The following is a 19,608-nucleotide window of genomic DNA, read 5'->3' as shown; positions in this document are numbered from 1 at the left end:
CATTTGACAGGTGGCTAAATTTTTAAATAGTTAACTGGATTTACTATTTTAAGATAACCTACCAAATGACTAAATATTACATGCACAGAGCAGACGATTATAAGAACGTTTCTTTAGGAGGATCACTTTTTCTGCTTAGAAACACATACTGTACTTTTAATTGATTAAGAATATGTTAAAAGGGCAGGTGGTGATTCCCAGCCACAAGGTCAGAGTGTAGAGGAATATGTGTAAATCCTATGTTTATTAGATCTATAAATATAGTTCTTTCTACACTAAGTGCCTTTAATTTCTAAGAACCCAGCCCTCAGACCCAGGGTTGCTTCCCAGCCCACGGCTGGAATTCCTGATCGTGGCAGTCTGCTGAAACATGAGTTCAGTTACCAAATATAGTTGAGTAGAGTAAGAGAACAGATGCAGGCCCGAGGCCACAGTTGCCTCGAAGTGACCAAGGACTAAGCGGTCTCTAATGAATAGGCAAGACCAACCTCCGCTCCCACAGAAAAGAAATGCTCATCTGAAACCCATCACCTTTTCAGAGTCTTCAGAGTAACAAGGATTGAAAAGGTTTGTAAGATATTTCTTAATAAACTACAAAGGCAACATTTTTAAAACTTTTTTAAAAAGCTAAAAATGTAATACTTTGCCTGAAATTATAACACTATTTAGAAGATGCCTTGATTTTTCTTTAATTTGGAGAGAAAAGCTAATGGGAATTTTGTAATTTTTCCAAAAACAGATAATACAGAAGGTTGACCTATAAGCTTTATTTCTACCTACACTGTCGAATAACTCAATTTTCTCTTATAATCATAAGCAAGCTAATCTCCAAAAAGATGAAATTTAGTTATGGAAGCAACATTTGTTAAGATTGTATATGTGTTATGTTTCACAGAAAATGTGAATGTAGTTAATTTAAACCTTACCCATACTTAAGCTAAATACTGATGGCTTAAAACTATATACTTCAGGTGTTCGTAACATTGGAAGTTGTTAACTCCACTTCCAAAGGATTTTTAAAATCAGTTGAGACAGTAATAGCAGACATTTTAAATTATACCTATGCATCAAGTTTACATGTTTATTTATTTTAAAAAAGGTAAAGCTTACTGAGGGAAACTACAGTCAAATTTAAAGATCACAGTATGATTTTATATCATCTTGTTTTAAGTTACATATGAAATTGTCTTGAATCCAATATATGAGGTTGATACAGAATAATTTGAGGCTCATATTACTTTTTAACATTTGCTAAAAATACTAATTGCCTATACTAATACTAGTATGAATAATGTCTGACAATGTAATACTATGAAAATCTGTTTGATCATGTATGTACTGAAATTACATGATAAATATCCTTTCCAATATTTTTTTCTCAAAGAAGTTGAATATTCCCTTAGATCATTCAGATTTTTAAAAATTAGTGTTTTTGACAAACTACTGGTAACAACAGACAAGGTATCAAAGATTTATCTTATTTATCTTATACCAATAAATGCTTTGTAAATATGTGATTGCACATTCCTAGAATACAAATTAGTCTGCACATTCTAGTATCTAACATGGACTAGGGTTCATCTCTTAAGGGCTTTATGTCAATTTTGACTGAGCTTCTCTCTGTTTAATTGCTATTGAAATTGAAGAGTTCCTATAGCATACTTCACAAAGACTAAGTATCCTGATTATTCTGTACAATTATAATCGCTTTGATTTCTTCATTGAAAAAAAATGCAGAGGGGCAACATTAGTCAGGTTTCAAAAATTATGATGCATTCTTAAAGATACACCAACTGAAATATGTAAGAACAAGACAAGAGACTCCACTTCATTATTAATAATAATATGTGTGGAGGATATCAAAGGGTATTGTGATAATGGTGTTCCAGTCAGGAATTTCAGTCATCTGGAGTTAGTTAATGGCTATGACCCGGTTAAATCCTAGCAAAGAAAACAAATACTGAGCAAAGCAACTCTGACTATAATTTGTAACTGTTAGATCATATTAGAGAAACAAATTTGGTAAATAATTTTTCACCTGCATACTTTTTATATTAAAACTCATTTTTTAATTTAAATAAATCCATTCCAACCTAAGCCAACTTGACTACACATAAAATTCCATTCCCAAGATTCCTTTTCTATAAACCTACAACTTTTTATATTCATTCACATTTTATCCTTTTTTTTCTTTCTTTTTCTGAAACAATCAACTAGTTATTTTACTTCAGGACACATTTTTTTTGTTCTCTTTACAAAACAACCTGCATACCTCACACCTTTGCTTAGAAAATCTATATTCTACTTTCCTTGCATAGAGATGCTTCACTTAATATTTCTAGTGGTTTTAATGACATATGCTACTTAGAATTGTATGCTTAAGAGTCTTAATTCCTAGTAAAGACTAAGAAGTAATTGTGGACTGGCTTTAATACTAGCATTCTATGGGTTGGCAAATTTATAAAGACATTTTATGATTTCTAGAAGTATATTCTTCTTCATAGTAAATTTTTCAGAGTAGCACAAAACATGTTTATTTACCAATAGACCCAAATCCTTTTGGTTCCTCTGTAAAAGAAGGCCAAAAGTGTATAAACCTATATTCAGTAATTAATGTATCAGTATTTTATCTTATTCGGAATTGATCTAGATATTCAGTGCATATCATCATTTAACTTATCTCAGTGTAATTTTAAGATTTTAAGGTACTAAAAAGATTTTGGAAATGATTTTTAAGTAGACATTCCATAAGGCATACTTCTTGTTTAAAATTCATTTATAAACTCTTATCTTATGTATATTTAATTTACTTGTTAACAATTATGCTTAGATTACTTGTGAAAATTTCACGAGACATTAAATAGCTAACCATCATGTTAAGTTATCTTTCTTGCTAACAGAGTTAAATGAGATTATTTGACTTTTTTAAATCTAGATGAAATAAAAGTTGGTGTTCCATTATATTTCATGCTGATAACTCAAAAGACATTCCTATTTTAATTAAACCAACAAACTTAAACTAGCAGCATTTTTTTTTGCGCTAAAGAATTATTCTCAATAATGTGAACTTAAAAAACATTTGGATTAGTTTCTATATTTTCGAGAATATACTTGATTTATATAAACACCTAATTTTCTGTAAGCCCGTTAAGTAGCGTGCTTTACAAATTGATTTTGGCAATACTATCTGGAGGTAAAAAAAACAAACAAACAAACAAACAAAAAAACCATTTCATTCATCTGCAACATACATACATAGGCATACATAATAAACATATAAACATGAAAACAGAGCTTCTAATAGCTTTTGTTGTAAAATTTTAACCATGAGACAGGTATAGTAATGCAGAACTCACAAGTTTATAAAAGAACAATTGGGTTTACCTGTTCAGGTGACTGCAACTTTCTACTGCTGTCTGTGGAGAAGACTGAAGATTTTTCTGTCTCCAAATAGACTTTCCCTTTTGTTTGCTTGTTTTTCCCTTCTGATAAGAATTATCTCCCTGAATTTTATATCTCAAAGAGATGGCCCTCAGTTTCTAGAGAAGACCAGGCAGAACAGTTACATCTCAAACACGTAGAGAAAGAATGCCAGTTCCCCCAAGGAGAACTTTTGTTTCCTAAGGTCAGAACTTTCATACCTACAAGGCTCTTGAGATGAATAGGAAAGGTTTGAGGATTGATAAAAAGGGTAGGTGGGCTTTTTCTGTTTTTGTAAAGACTCTGTTTGTAAGACCAGTTGTACAAGTTGCCCTTAATAGGTAGTACAGCTGTTTATAATTCCTCAAAGAATTGGGTTGGAACCCGAATATGTCAAGGCATTGATCAACCTATCCAATTACATTATTTTCACATTGGTTCTTTACATCAGGGAGATCTTTAAGATACAAACCAGAAGTTTCTTATGTTCTGGATTTAGAACTGTTTGTCGTTGGAATGTTTCCCCCCACCCGTCAACCCCTCTGGGAACATAGTCTTAGGTAGTTTAGGAGAAAAAGCCTTTGAAAACATTCTTATCAGGCTCTGAATATCAGCTCTCAACTTGGCCAATGTCTGACCATAGGAAGACGTAAAAAAATCCTTTCAAATATCTTGTTGGGTTTCAGCTGGGACAAACAGTAAATATTCCTGGAAGTATTGAACAACCTCACGGACCCAAGAGGTACCCTTAAAGAGGATGCAAAAAATACTTTGCAAGTTCCACAGCCACTCCTAAAGATAGCTTCCCCAAAAAGTAAGACATAGACAATTCTGTTGAAAGCTGGCTACAATAAGTAAAACCCTGGCTGCAGCAAGCAAAAGTTTACTAGAATCTAAGATCAGGAAAGAAGAAGAGTAGGAAAGCTCTCTACAGAGAGGGGACATCCAAAGTGAATGCCCACTGGACAACAGGCAAGAGCCCTTGTTTTATAAGGTTCTGGTTTCCCTCCCCTTCCGTTCCCCTTGCTTCCTTCTCAGGTCCTACCCTGTTTGGCTGGATGACTCTCGGTGCTGGGTTGCCATTCCTGATTGGCTTGTTTCCATTATATGAGGAGTGGCGTAAGGCCATTTTTAGGTCTTTTGCCAAATTCCTGAGGGAAATCTGAGGGAGACTAGGTGGGATCTGTTCCATTCTTAAGAGGAACCTTATGTCTGAGGAGGTTTACAGCATTGTTCCAAAACCTGTGTTTTTCCCCACCTAGGACCTCAGGTCCTAAACGTTCCCTCTCTGCCTACTGAATCCTATCTTTTCCTATCACACCTTTAAGGACAATCATTTTTCCAGTGTTCCAGTTGATTGCAAATGAGACACCGTTTTCTAGACCAGAGTTTTGATTATGGCCACCCCAAAGGAGAATGCAATAGGATAGGCCCAGTTGTTAGGTTTCTAGCCTTAGGGCTATTGCACTCATAATGCTAATAACTTGGACTTTTGCAGTTTTGTGGTCTCTTCAGAGTGGAAAGGTAGTTCAGATGGAGGATAAATTATCCTAGGTAACGTGGGATAATTTTTTTAGCCTTTTGCAGTGAATCTTTCAATGAAGCTGTTTGGAATCTTGAACAATTTTGGAGACTTCTGTATGCCAATTAAAATAAGTATCTTATTTTGTTTGTTGATTTGGGAACTCTTGCTTTCAATTACACTTATTAAATGAATGATCTTGTCTAAATGGAATGTTCCCCATAAAGGCCATTGTAATTCCAGGTTGTCTTAGTAAGAGTTTGCCATGTTTTTAGATATCTATACTTCCAAGAACCATATATCATAGACATTACATATTCAGGTGTGCCAAAATGTGGTTCAATTCTTTGAAAGTCTTGAGAATGTCATTTCTTTAGCTAAGCCTTGGTTCTCTCAGAGCCAAATTAAAACCTATGAGGGATGTGACACTGGATTGAGAGCTTTGCATTGTTTTTATTTGTGTCTTATTTCACAAACATTTTCGTGAGGTTGGTGGGTAAAATAGCATCAATCTAACAGTCTATAACCAACTTATTCTAGCCTGTGAGTCATAGAATTAAAAAGTGCTGATAACGGCACCCCTCCCCCTCCAGTTTTGTGGCTTTGGCTTCCAACTTTCCCATCTGCAATAGATCTAGTACTCTTTTCACAAGTCATCTTTATAATGCCAGATACCATAATGGCTTTTTCTTGTGCCTACTTAGATTTTGGTTTTGATGGTCTAAACAGTCTTTATTTCTTATTTTAATTTATTTTCCCAAGAACCCCAGAAATTTATGCTGTTTTAGGGGCTTCATGTTTTGTGAGTCTCCTCATGACTGCCACTCCACATAACGATCCCAGAACCTTTCTGGGATTTACTTGTTTGTTTGTTTATATATACTTTTTCTGTGTGTGTATATGTACTTTTTTAATGTTTATTTATTTTGAGAGAGATCGAGAGTGAACAGGGGAAGGACATAGGGAAAGAGAGAGAGAGAGAGAGAGAGGGAGAGAGAGAGAATCCAAGCAGGCTCCACAGCTGTCAGTGCAGAGCCAGACTCAGAGCTCAGACTCAGAACCGTTGAGATCATTACCTGACCTGATCCAAAACCAAGAGTCAGGAGCTTAACCAACTGAGCCACCCAGGTGTCCCTATACTTTTTTAAAATAAACTTTTTAAAAAATAGAGCTTGTTTGGATCAGAGCTGAACACAAGGGAATGGAGTCCAAATATGAAAATCACTTACCCATAGCCCTCAAAAACAGTGAGAGGAACAGAATTCTAAGGGTTCAGAAAGCACCTTAACTGTGTGGCATTTTGTTGTCCTATGGGCCATTAATTGTCACATTCAGATTCCATTCTTGTCGCTAAAAACTTAAATTTTTAAACCAGGGGCACTGAGTGAGTGGCTCAGTCAGTTCGGCATCTGACTATTGATTTCACCTCAGGTCATAATCTCACGGTTTGTGAAATCAAGCCCTGCATCAAGCTTCACACTGACAGCATGGAGCTGCTTGGGATTCTCTCTCTCACCCTCCCTCTGCCCTTCCCCTGCTCATGTTTGACTGTGCTCTCTCTCTCGCTCTCTCGCTCTCAAAATAAATAAATAAACTTTAAAAACTTATTGAACTAGATGACTTATATGATAAAAACAAACTTTACTGAACACCTCAAGAAGGGGAGAATGTTCTTTTGAAGAACTGAGGAATGGAGTGGAAAGCAGGAAGCTTTTATGGCATCCAAAATAAAAAACAAGGAAGACAGAAAGAAAATATGTAGTTGGCAGGGGCCACATAGTCATCCTTGTTTAGAGTAAGAAAGAACAAAGAAATATATATAGAATCCAGATTTGGCTCGGCATTTGGGGATTGAGTGTGTTTCTGGTCAAGTGGAGCATTTACAAGTCACAAAAGTTATCTAAGTTTCAATTTGTTGATGTGGAAGCCCAGGCAAGTGTGGCTCCATCTTGGGCCTAGAAAGTTATTTTAATAAAAAGAAATGATCAACAATCACTTTGAATGAAAATGGACAAAATGCACCAATCAAAAGACATAGGGTGACTACATGGATAAAAAAGCAAGACCCAATTAACTATATGTTGCCTGTAAGAGATTCATTTCAGACCTGAAGACACATGCAGATTGAAAGTGAAGGAATGGAAAAACATTTATCATGTAAATGGAAGCAAAGAGAAAGCAAGGGTGATAATACTTATAAATTGGCAAAACAGACTTCTAAACAAAGGCTTTAACAAAACACACAAAAAAGGACACAATATAATCATAGAGGGAACATCCAAAAAGAAGACTTTAAGAGGGACAATTCTAAGAGGGGTGCCTGGGTGGCTCAGTAGGTTAAGCATCTGACTGTTGGTCTCAGCTCAAGTCATGATCTCGCAGTTCGTGAGTTCAAGCCACAGATCAGGCACTGTGTTGACAGTGCAGAGCCTGCTTAGGATACTCTCTCTCTCTCCCTTTCTCTCTGCTTCTCCCCTGCTCACACTCTATTTCAAATAAATAAACTTAAAAAAATACAATTATAAGAGAATATTATAAAAAAAATTATGCCAATAAATTGGACAGTCTAGAAGAAATGGAGAAATTCATGGAACTATATAACCTCTCAAAACTGAATTGGGAAGAAATAGAAAATTTGAACAGACCAATTACTAGCAACGAAACTGAATCAGTAATGGAAGAATTCCCAATAAACAAAAGTCCAGGACCAAATGGCTTCACAAGAGAATTCTACAAATCACTTAAAGAAGAATTAATACCTATCCTCCTCAAATGATTCCAAAAATAGAAGAGGAAGAAAATATTCCAAATTCATTCTATGAGGTCAGCATTACCTTGATATCACAACCAAACAAGAACATTACCAAAAAAAGAAAAAACTATAAGCCAATATCTCTGATGAACATAGAAAAAATCTTCATCAAAATATTAGCAAACTGCACTCAACAATATATTTTTAAAAAATTATTAATCACTCTCAGGTGGGATTTATTCCAGGGATGCAAGGGTGGCTCAGTATTTGCAAATCAATCAACACGATACATCATACTAGCAAGAGAAAGAACAAAAAGCATATGGTCATTTCAGTAGATGCAAAAAAATATTTGACAATGTACAACATCCACTCATGATAAAAACTCTCAATAAAGTTGGTTTACCGGGACTAAACCTCAACATAATCAAGGCCATCCATGAAAAACCCACTGTTAATATCATACTCAGTAGGAGGCTGAGAACTTTTCCTCTAAGAGCAGGAGTAAGACAAAGGTGTCTACTCTCACCACTTTTATTCAACATAGTACTAGCCAAAAAGTCCTAGCTACAGCAGTCAGACAAAAAAAAAGAAAGAAAAAAAAGAAATAAAGGCCACCCAAATCAGTAAGGAAGAAGTAAAACTTATACATATCCCCTACAGATGATATGATACTATATATAGAAAACCCAAAAACTCAACCAAAAAACTGCTAGAACTGATAAGTGAATTTACTAAGGTCACAGGATACACATTCAATATACAGAAATCTCTTCTATTTCTATATAATAATCATGAAATAGCAGAAAGACAAATTAAGAAACCGGTTCCACTTACAATTGCACAAAAATAATAAAATATTTAGGAATAAATTAACCAAGGAGATCAAAGACCTGTGCTCTGAAAACTATAAAACAACAATGAAAGAAATTGAAGATGACACAAACAAATGGTGAGATATTCCATGCTAATGGATTGGGAGTACAAATGTTGTGAAAATATCTATACTACCCGAAGCAATCTACTGATTTAACGTAATCCTTATCAAGATACCAACAGTATTTTTCACAGAACTAGAACAAACAATTCTCAAATTCGTATGGAACCACAAAAGAGCCCAAATAGACAAAGCAACCTTGAAAAAGAAGAACAAAACTGGAGGTAACACAATCTCAGATTTCAAGTTATTCTACAAAGCTTAATAATCAAAAAAGGTAGCACAAAAAAATAGACACATAGATGAATAGAACAGAATAGAGAACCCAGAAATAATCCCACAATTGTATGGTCCATTATTCTACAACAAAGAAGGCAAGAATATATAATGGGGAAAAGGCACTGTCTTCAACATATAGTTTTGGGAAAACTGGACAACTATATGCAAAAGAATAAAATGTGAGACATGACATCATAAAATTCCTAGAAGAAAACATAGGCAGTAATCTCTTTGATGTCAGCCATAGAAATATTTTTCTAGATATGTCTGTCTCCATTGGCAAGGGAAACAAAAGCAAAATTGAACTATTGGGACTACACCAAAATAAAAGTCTTTTGCATAGTGAAGAAAATCATCAACAAAACAAAAAGACACCCCACTGAAGGGGAGAAGCCATTTGCAAATGATATAGCTGATAAGTGGTTAATATCCAAAGTGTATAATGAACTTACATAACTCAATACCAAACAACAAATTGAAAACAATTCAAAAATAATCAGAAGACATGAACAGACATTTTTTCCAAAGAAGACGTACAGATAACCAACAAACACATGAAAAGATGTTCAACATCACTAATAATCAGGGAAATGCTAACCAAAACCACAATGAGATATCACCTCACATCTGTCAGAATGGCTAAAATCAAAAAACACAGGGGCACCTGGGTGGCTTAGTCCGTTAAGGGTCTAACTTGGGCTCAGATTGTGATCTCACGGTTTGTGGGTTCAAGCCCCACTTCAGGCTCTGTGCTAACAGCTCAGAGCCTGCAGCTTGCTTTGAATTCTGTCTCCTTCTCTCTCTTTCCCTCCCCTGCTCATGCTCTGTCTTGCACTCTCTTTCTCTCTCTCTCCAAAATAAGTAAACATTAAAACAAAAACCACAGTAAACAATAAGTGTTGGTGAGGATGTGGATAAAAGGAAACCCTCATACACTATTGGTGGGAATGCAAATTGGTACAGCCACTCTGGAAATAGGAGGTTCCTCAAGGAATTAAAAATAGAATTACTATATGATTCAATAATTCCATTACTGGGTATTTATCCAAAGAAAACAAAAATACTTCAAAAAGACATATTCACCCTATGTTTATTGTAGTATTATTTACAATATCCAAGATATGGAAGCAACCCAAGTGTTCATCCATAAATAAATAGATAAAGATGTGACATATACATATATATATATACATACACACCCACCATGGAAGGAATGAAATCTTACCACTTGCAACAACATGAATGAATTTGGAGGATATAATGCTAAGTGAAATAATTTAGTCAGAGAAAGGCAAATACCATATGATTTAACTCATATGTGGAATTTAAGAAAAAAAAACAAACAAAAAAAACCAAAAACATAGACTCCCTTTTCTTTTCTGTTTGTTTGAGGTCTCTCTTTCTCACTCTCTCTCTCTTTATTTTTTAGTTTTTGATGAGTCTGGCTAGAGTTTTATAAATTTTGTTATCTTTTCAATAAAACACCTCCTGGTTTCACTGATCTGTTCTATTATTGGGGGTTTTTTTTAGCTTAAATATCACTTATTTCTTTACTAATCTTTATTTATTTCTTTCTGCTGATTTTGAGTTATATTTTTTTCTTTCTTCCTTTTCTAGCTTCTTTAGGTGTAAGGTTAGGTTGTTTATTTGAGATTTTTCTTGCTTCTGGTATTGCTATAAACTTAACCATTTTTGCTGCATCCCAAAATTTTGGGACCATTGTGTTTTCATTTTCATTTGTTGCATGTACTTTTGATTTCTTCTTTGATTTCTTGGTTGACCTATTAATTGTTTAGTAGCATTTTATGTCACCTCCACGTATTTGTGTTCTTGCCAGACTTTTTCCTGTGGTTGATTTCTAGTTTCATAGCATTGTGGTCAGAAAAGATGCACGGTATGACTTCAATCTCTTTGAATCTGTTGAGACTTGCTTTGTGGCCTAATACGTGATCTTTGCTGGAGAATGTTCCATGTGCACTTGAAAAGAATGTACACTCACCTGTTTTAGGATGGAATCTTCTAAATATTTCTGTTAAATCTCTCTGTTCCTGTGTGTTGTTCAAAGCCACTGTTTCCTTGCAGATTTTCTGTTTGGATAATCTATCCATCAGTGTAAGTGAGAGGCTAAAGTCCCCCACTATTACTGTATTACTTTTGATTAGTTCCTTTATGTTTGTTAGTAATCGTTTTTATGTGTGTGGGTGCCTCCATGTTGGGCGCATAAATATTTACAATTATTATATCTTCTTGTGGGGCTGTCCTCTTTATTCTTATATAGTGTGCCTCTGCCTCTTGTTACAGTGTTCTAACAGTGTTGTCTGATACAAGTATTGCTACTCCAGCTTTTTTCTAACATCCATTTGCATGATAAATGTATCTCCATCCCCTCACTTTCAATCTGCCAGTGTCTGTAGGTCTGAAATGAGTCTCTATGGGCAGCATATACATGGGGCTTGTTTTTTTAACCACTCTATCACCCTATGTCTTTTGATTGGGGCTTTTAGTCCATTTATGTTAAAAATAATATCAATAGATTAGTGTATATTGCCATTTTGTTATTGTTTTTGTGGTTGTTTTTGTAGTTTTTCCAAAAAACCTACACTCTTAACTATAGAGGAAAAACTGGGGTGGGGGGTGAAATAGGTTGTCGGGATTAAGCATACACCCCTCTATCCTGATGAGCACCGGGAAATGATACCGACAACACAGATAACCTTATGTTAATTATACTGGAAATTTAAAAAATAAATAAATGACAAAATTTTAAAGATAAACAATAAAAATGAAAGGAAGAAATTTAGTCTAAGAAGTGCCTGTGATTTCAAAACAACAACAGAAGTTTTAAGTCTTTTTCAACTTTTGTTTTCATAGTGTAGTTTTTATTTTGAAATATGTTAGTATTGAATCTTTGTACCAACAGTTTGTATGACTTTTTTAGAAACTGTTTAAATACAAAAATAAACAGAAATTAAAATGCTTAATTTAAATTGTAAAATCACTCACAATTTAACTGGTTTGTTTTTCAAAAAATGTGAAATAAACTACAAAAAATGTTCCTAAATGTCCCACCCCTCAACTTTATTTCTGCCCAAGCCCTGCTACATTAATTGTTTGGTTCATGTTACTCCAACTTTTATCAGGTAATTATTCCTAACTAATATGCATTTTTAAATGCCTGTTGAAATGTTACTACCCTGTCTGTACTGTCCTAACATTGAACATTGTTTCTTTCAAAATTATAGTAGCTTCTCAACATCTCTACAAGGTATTCCATAAACAGATTGCAAAAGTTCTCCCCTTTCTAAACTCTAAAGTAAATACCCATAAGATCTCCAATGGGAAAAGAAAACTTTGTGGTTAAATGCAAGTTTCAACCCTAAATCCACCATTTCCTAACAGTTCAACTTTAGCCACATAATTGAATGTTTTTATGCTGAAGTTTTGAGTACAGAAATAATAAAAAAGAAAAATAATGGCCACCCCATCAATTATTCTGAGGATCAAATCGTTCACTACATGAAAGTAAGCAACATGCAACACTCCCAAGTTGCTGTGTAGGAAGTTCTCGGGGAAGGTTAGTTTTGTATCTAATTGTATCTAATTCTGTCAGACTCTGCTGTTTCTCAGGCATATGGCTTGCCTTTCCCTGCCTAGGCCAGGAAATCTTTACATGTCAACAGCCTATGGTGCCTTGCCTCCTGGCGATCACGCAGGGGATATCCCACGAGTATTTTTTAACTGACAAGATAGAGGATTGCCCTGGTTGTCATCAATCTGGTTTTCACATAATTATCACCAAAAGTCAGCAACTCTAAAATGAATGCTATTTATAGTTTCTAAATTTGTCTTTCTCTTTTCTATTATTTGCATATTCATATATGCTATAAGTCATACATGTTTATATTTATACTCAGGAACTCAAAAATACATACTTTGCAAATACTAGGATAGTAATGCCAAGACAATTTAAGATGATAAACTTGCTTGCATTAGAATGCATTATGTTCATACCAAACAGAAAATGTTCAATGAAAACTTACATGCATCCTCTATATTTCATAGTAGATCAGGAGTCCAACAGAATTCAAATGATATTACCTTAGGGAAAAGTTGTAAACCATAAAATTACATTTAGAAATAATCTATAAATTAAGCAGCATAAAAATTTTTAGAATGGATGAAATATGCATAGGGGTTTAACAAAATAAGCGACCATGGACGTTTATAATTGAAAGCAATATTTGCTTGGGAAAGGTCAAGATGCTGATAAGCTGTCCACTGAAGTTCAAGATGAAAGGACATTTATAATGCTTCACAGCATTTGCTGACCTTCCTAATTCTTGTTTCTCCAAATATTTGCTTGAGTTTGGCATCATGCATAAATGTGAAAGTTCCCCTGGAAGAATTTACCTTCAGAAGGCTGTGAGGATACCGCCAGCTGAGTGCATGGTACAGTTTGAGAGAACCTAAAGCACCATTAACTTGAGAGTGTCCTCCTCCTGTGACTGTCACCACCCTCCCTCCAATAGCACCTTCCAAAGAAGCCAGGGTCAGGGTCCTGGGTGGCTCAGTTGGTTGAGGGTCTGACTTTAATTCAGGATGAACTCACAGTGTGTGAGTTCAAGCTCCGCCTAGGCTCCCTGCTCAGTGCAAAGGCTTCTTCAGATCTTCTGTCCCCCTCTCTCTTTACTCCTACCCTGCTCATGTTTCCTCTCTCTTTCAAAAATAAACAAGATATTTTTTTTAATGTAAAATAAAACAGACATGGTCTGCAAACATCAATATTAACATACAAATAGTCATTTTATTTTATTTTATTTTATTTTGTTTTGTTTCATTTGTACCTTAACAACTTGCAATGATAATTTGAGGCTGTATGCAATAAAAGCACAGGGCAACCACCCAAAATCAACAAAAAGATTTAAGACAAACTAAATATAAGAAATTCAGAACATGACACTTTCTCAATTTCCTACTTCTGCCTTTTCTCCTATTAGTTCGTTAGGGCAGAAAATTCTGTCTTACAGCTGTGTCCTCAGCCTGTAGAAGTGCCTACCGCAGTGGGCACTCAACAACAAAATGCTGACTGAATAAGTCAACAGAGAAGGTAAGAAAAAACAAATGGGAGAGGAGCCTAAAAAGATTTGTATTTGTATGATTTACAATTTAACTCTGAGCTTCCTAGCAATCATGCCGAAGAGCATCATCAAAGGTTATAGAATTCTCTTTGTCTAGTAGAAGAATGCCAAAAAACAAAAGAAATGTTTTTTTGGTTCTGAAGTTTTTCATGAGAAACTTTCTTGGCCAGTACCGAGAAACATAAAAATCAATGCCTTTATAGATAAGGTTTTTATTAGTGCAGTGTCAGACCTCCTGCTGTTTTATATTGGTGAAATGAGCATGTCATGTGCATTTTATATTTTTATATTAACAGCTCTTTACATATAGCATGGGTTACTTTATCAAGTTCTAGAAAACAGAGCCCAGGGGGTGAGTAACTATTGGTAAGAAAGATGAAACAGCTGGGTAAAAAGCGGAACAATGTTTCACTGAGGACTGCAGGTCCCAGAGAAATCCCACAGTGGGGCCTGGATGGCTGAGAGCAAGGGGAGGGAGTGTGTCTTCATTTACACGGCTCTGCCGCCCATCAAATCCTGTGCAGGGTTCAACCCACATTTCAAGTACCAGGTATTTCTTGGTTTCTCTCCATCATCTGCCATGACCCAGACACTGTGCCAAGCATTCCCCGTTCACAGACTGTCAGTTACCTCTCTTCTTTCAAGGAGTTCACAGTCTAATGGACGAAGAGTTCTCTAACTTATATTAATAATTCAATAAGATGAATGTTAAAATATTATGCCAATTGTCAATGTTTGGAAGAAAAATTACACTGGGGAATCAGAAAGAACCAAAAAGAAGTGAAATGAAGTAAGGTTTTTAAGGCTACACTGGGGTTTGAAACAGAAAAACAGAAAGGAAGCATGTGCAGAACATGAAGACATGACAAACATGGAATTTTTAAGGAACAGCATAGAAGGCAGTAGGGCGTGACCACAGCACGTGTTGGTGTGAGGATGGAGGTTGAGGCTGGAGAATTTCCCACGGGGCGGGGAGGCCCACAGACAACCTGCACATCATGTTTTTGCCCTTCTCTTACCCACTGGAGGGAGTACCGTTGGAAAACAAATACCAAAGAATGACACGGCCAAATTTGAAAACATGTTCTCTCTCACCATCTGCAATCTCTTATTGCAATATGCTTAAATTATTTTTAATAACAATTATTATGTTTCTCCTTGTATTTGAGTTATTTGTTACTCCTGTCTCATCCCACAAATCCCTCCTAGTAGATCATAAGACCATTAAAGGAGAGAAACTATGCCTGGCTCATTTTTGCTCTCCTTGAAACTTTCCTGCAACATATTAAGTGATAAATAAACAGCATTCCATTGATTTCATGTTCAACTTACCTTTCCAGGAAAGGGAAGTGGAAGTAACAGTAATTACAAAATGCACAGGGCTAGCAAAGAGCCATTTCTCTGAAGGGGAAGAAGTTGGAATATACAAATTCCAAGAAATTAGGAAATAGCTGTGGCACATGAGAGTGTTCAGGGAAGTGACAAACTAAAGTATTAATGATGGATGAAGAATATACGAAAGACAAAAAGATGAGAAGAAGAATTTCAGATTCCATGAGTGGAGAGAGGCAGAAGGCAGGGAAGATTTAAAAATGTAAGAGAATGCTTTCATCCTCAAAATTTTAACATCTTTCTATTCTACTTGCTAAATTGGAATTTGTTAAAGTTTTTGGCATTCATCTCACTTTACTTATTAAAGACAGTATAATTAGTTCTCTTCAGTGTATTTCATGTTCTGTGTCTATTATACCACTATAGAATTACTGCAAACACTGTTTGAAATAAAACATAAAATCCCAGGGAAATAATGGAGATGTTCGCAGTTGTATTTCTTTTGATTACAATCTTTTAATTTTGGGGTGTTGACTGACATGAAAATCTCCGAAGCATGACTTTCCAGTGAGTTTGGGCCACCTGGAAACCTCCCTTGTTCGTCTACATTGAATGAGCATTTTCCCTAGACCATGTGCATGTTCTAGCAGCAATAACTGGGCTGCAAATTAAACCCAAACAATGTATGCCATAGAGCTATTATTTTCTTTTTCACTGTGCAAGCAGTTTTTAAGCGACACCTAATCCTGACAACTGGATCCTGTCAGATGGCGCCTCTTTAAAACCAAAATATAAGTTAATAAGCAGGTGATTTAATCTGCCTCCAGCAAACACTCCCTATTTAAAAAAATGAACTAAAAAGTGTTTCATCATTCAGGAGTTTCCTTTAAGCGTCCTCATATAATTTTTTTATGAAGGCTTAAAATTTATCCTATTAGGTTTACTTTGCACTAAGTATAATTAAATTAATAGCAGAACTCTGATATTAGCAGAAATAGCAGAAAGCTGATCCACGGTTTTATTAGTCTGATAATATTGCTTAGGATTCTTGGTTGTGAAACTATACTTTGTTGGCAGGAAAGTGTATGGTTAAGATGAGCTGTAAAGTCATTGTCTGGGTTTGAATCTTGGCTCTTCTAGTCACATTTTCTGACTCAGTTTCCTTCTTTGTAAACTGGGGCCTGTTGTGGGAATTTTAAGTGAAATAATCGATATAATGGCTCTTGACACAATGCCTACCTATGACAAGCAGTATATTGTTAACCACCATCATTATCATGATTAGTATTATTAGTGCTTATACTAGATGAATTTATTAGGTAGCTGATGTTCTACAGCAGGGGTTAGCAAACTTTTCCTGTAAAAGTCTGCATAAATATTTTATGTTTTGCCAATCATACAGACGCTGTTGCAACTACTAAATCTTGCATTGTTCCACCAAAACAGTAAACAGTCAGATGACCACTCTAAATGCAGTCAGGATTCAAAAGTCTGTGACTCTGAAATGATCAAGTCAGACATTTTACTAACTCAATACATCCGCCCAGATCTCTCACTCAGTCATTCGCACTACATCTTTCTTTCGCTTTCTTTTGCTTTCATTGCTTTCTTCAGTCCCTTAATCTTTTTATGATCAAACTCCTACCCGAGAATCCCAATCCAGCATAGACTTTAGACCCCATCCCCATCTTGCTGATACTCTCAATAACCTTGCCCGTTTCCCGTCCACCTTACCTGTGTATCAGAACCTGGAGCATCTTATCTCCACGATTTCACCTGGACTGCTGAGCTCAAGTGAAGTGAGCAATCACACTGATTAATGACACTATAAATACATCACATTTAACTTCAACTAAGCCCTCACCATCCCCCATAAATCCTTCTTAAAATTTTTCCCTTTCTCTACAACAGCTATTTCAAATCATCTCCCATCCTTATAAATTTCCAAGTCCTCAGAAGTCTCAAGCTAGGAACTCCCCTTCCTTTCAATTACAAATTAATCCATCCCCCCCCCCCCCAGCCCCGGGCCCTCTCTTCTGAGCTCGCTCTCTCTCTCTCTCTCTCTCTCTCTCTCTCTCTCTCTCTTTCCTTTCATACACACACACACACACACACACACACACTTTAATTACTTCATTACTTCTCTTCTTTGACAATGGAAGAACAATGTTCCCTTCCAACCTAAAGTCATCTGTACTAAAATAACCCATTTCATCTCACACCCTGGAAGACCCCGTCTATACATCATCCCCCCTTTCTTACATGGTTCTTCTGCTTCTCCGTCTCCATGGTTAATCCCACTAGCACTGAAACATGGACCTGTGCCACATCCTAACAAATAAGCCCATTAGATTTCATACTTTTGTCCACCTACTACCCCTGTCTGTCTTCCCTTCTATAAACTTCTCAGAACAGTCCATAGCACTTGCAGTCTATACTTCTTTTCCTTCCATAATTTCTCAGCATATTTGAAATCTGGCTTATATCTCTGTTACATACACCAAAACTGCTGTTCCCAATGGTGCTTAACATTCCCGGTTGCTAAGTCAGAAGGAGAAAAGGAGCTCCTCCTTTGTGAGACACTTCTTTGCCAGCTTCCCCAACACCCCAATCTCCTGGTTTCCTTCCAACTCTCTGGAGAATCATTTCCTTTTCTCTCCCTTTCTTCCCTGATGACCTTGTCCACTCCCATGTCTTACGGTGCCACCCTTAGCTACTACTTCCCAATCTAGTTTTGTTCTCTTTTCTCATGCACCAGTATCAGCCTGCCTTCCACACCTCTATACCAGAGTTCCCAGTTACAAAAGGTGCAAATCAAAATCAAAGGTTTTTTCCTCAAAACTTCCCCCACTTGTGCCATGACAAGTTAATGGCACCACCCATCCCATTGTTTGAATAAGGAATCTGTAATCCTATCTGCATCATCTCTTCATTTGGTTGATCACAGGTTTCTGTTCCATCTTCTCTCCACCTCTTCAGTCCACTGTTTTCCATCTCCATGCCCCTTATTTTGACGTCTGGCATCTTTTTTTATCTACTGTCAGTCGTGTTCCTTAGTGGCAAGTGACAGAAAGATTGTTTCGTCAACTTGACGGCAAGGTGAATGATCAATAGAAGCTGTGGCAATTCACAGCATGAGGCCCAGAGTGTATCCTGGAGGCAAGACCACAAGGCCAGAAGAAGGCTCACATGACAGGTCCACACCTCAGCTCCACCTCCACCCCTCTGCACAGCCCCCGCTGCTGCCCCTCCAGACTCCATGCTGCTGCATCCACTGCCACTACCAGAAACCAGAATGTTTTCGCCACAGAAACTGCCTCAAAGCCCAAGATGGTGATATGTAATTGCCATGTGCCAAGACTTGTGCCCAGGCTCCAAGAGGCTGGGAAAGCAAATATTTGGAGATTTCACCTTCCATTGTGATATGTGAATATGAGGAGTTATCCAAAACTAAAAAGGACGTTCAGATGATGGGTGCCAGAGATAAAGCAATGAGTAATGTACATAACTCTGAGAATAGGACACAAGCCTTCTCACTGACTTCCTTCTTTCAACTTGCCTTCCTCTTTCCTTGACTCAGTCCTTAAGCCCGGCTACCATGAGTTATGGTTCTAAAATTCAACTCTGGTGACGTCTCCCACATACTTAACAGTTGTCTGTGTCTTCTAACTGCACCAGAGATAAAATTCAAGTTCTTCACATGGCTTCAGACCCTCTGACCTTACTCTTGCTTTCTAACTTTATCCCTGGTGACTTCCCACATCTCCAAATAGATTTCACTGTTTCACTGGACCTCTCTGAGTTACCTGAGTCTGCCCTGTCATACTCTCCCTGGGATTCAACACTTCGTATATGCTTCTGCCACTGCCCTCTTCACCTGCCTAATTCTTTCTTGCCCTTCACATATTATCCAATAGGCTTCATCCTCTGTAAAATTTTTCTTGGTCCTAATTTTAATGTTCCTTCTAGGTGCTAAAATAGCACTCTGTTTTTCTCTCATCATAGCATATGATACACTAAATTATATATGCTTATGATTTATTTGTATCCCTCATAGAGCAAGTTCCATGAGGGCAGAAACCTTTTTCAAAATCATACCTCCCAATCCCCCTCACACTGGGTTCAGTATAAAAAATTTATTTCTCCAAGGCCATAAACAAATAAACAAAGAGCTTCTCTTCCAAAGAAAATTAAAATTTCCAGGACATGGAAATACAGGGTTGCCTGA

General features: G+C 36.4%; 1 protein-coding gene across 1 annotated transcript in view; it reads left to right on the top strand.

Moving 5' to 3' along the window:
* Nucleotides 1–448: 448 nt before the first annotated feature.
* LOC115300969 (palladin-like) overlaps nt 449–19,608 on the top strand; it is a 201,220-nt gene continuing 182,060 nt past the window's right edge. The window contains exon 1 of the mRNA XM_029950587.1: nt 449–567. The gene's annotated coding sequence lies outside the window, so the exon portion shown is untranslated. The remainder of the gene's footprint in view (nt 568–19,608) is intronic.

The sequence above is a fragment of the Suricata suricatta genome, chromosome 1 (genome assembly GCF_006229205.1).
Source record: "Suricata suricatta isolate VVHF042 chromosome 1, meerkat_22Aug2017_6uvM2_HiC, whole genome shotgun sequence".
Lineage (NCBI taxonomy): Eukaryota > Metazoa > Chordata > Mammalia > Carnivora > Herpestidae > Suricata > Suricata suricatta.
Note: the sequence above shows the minus strand (reverse complement) of the source record. Positions and strands in the feature narration are given on the sequence as shown.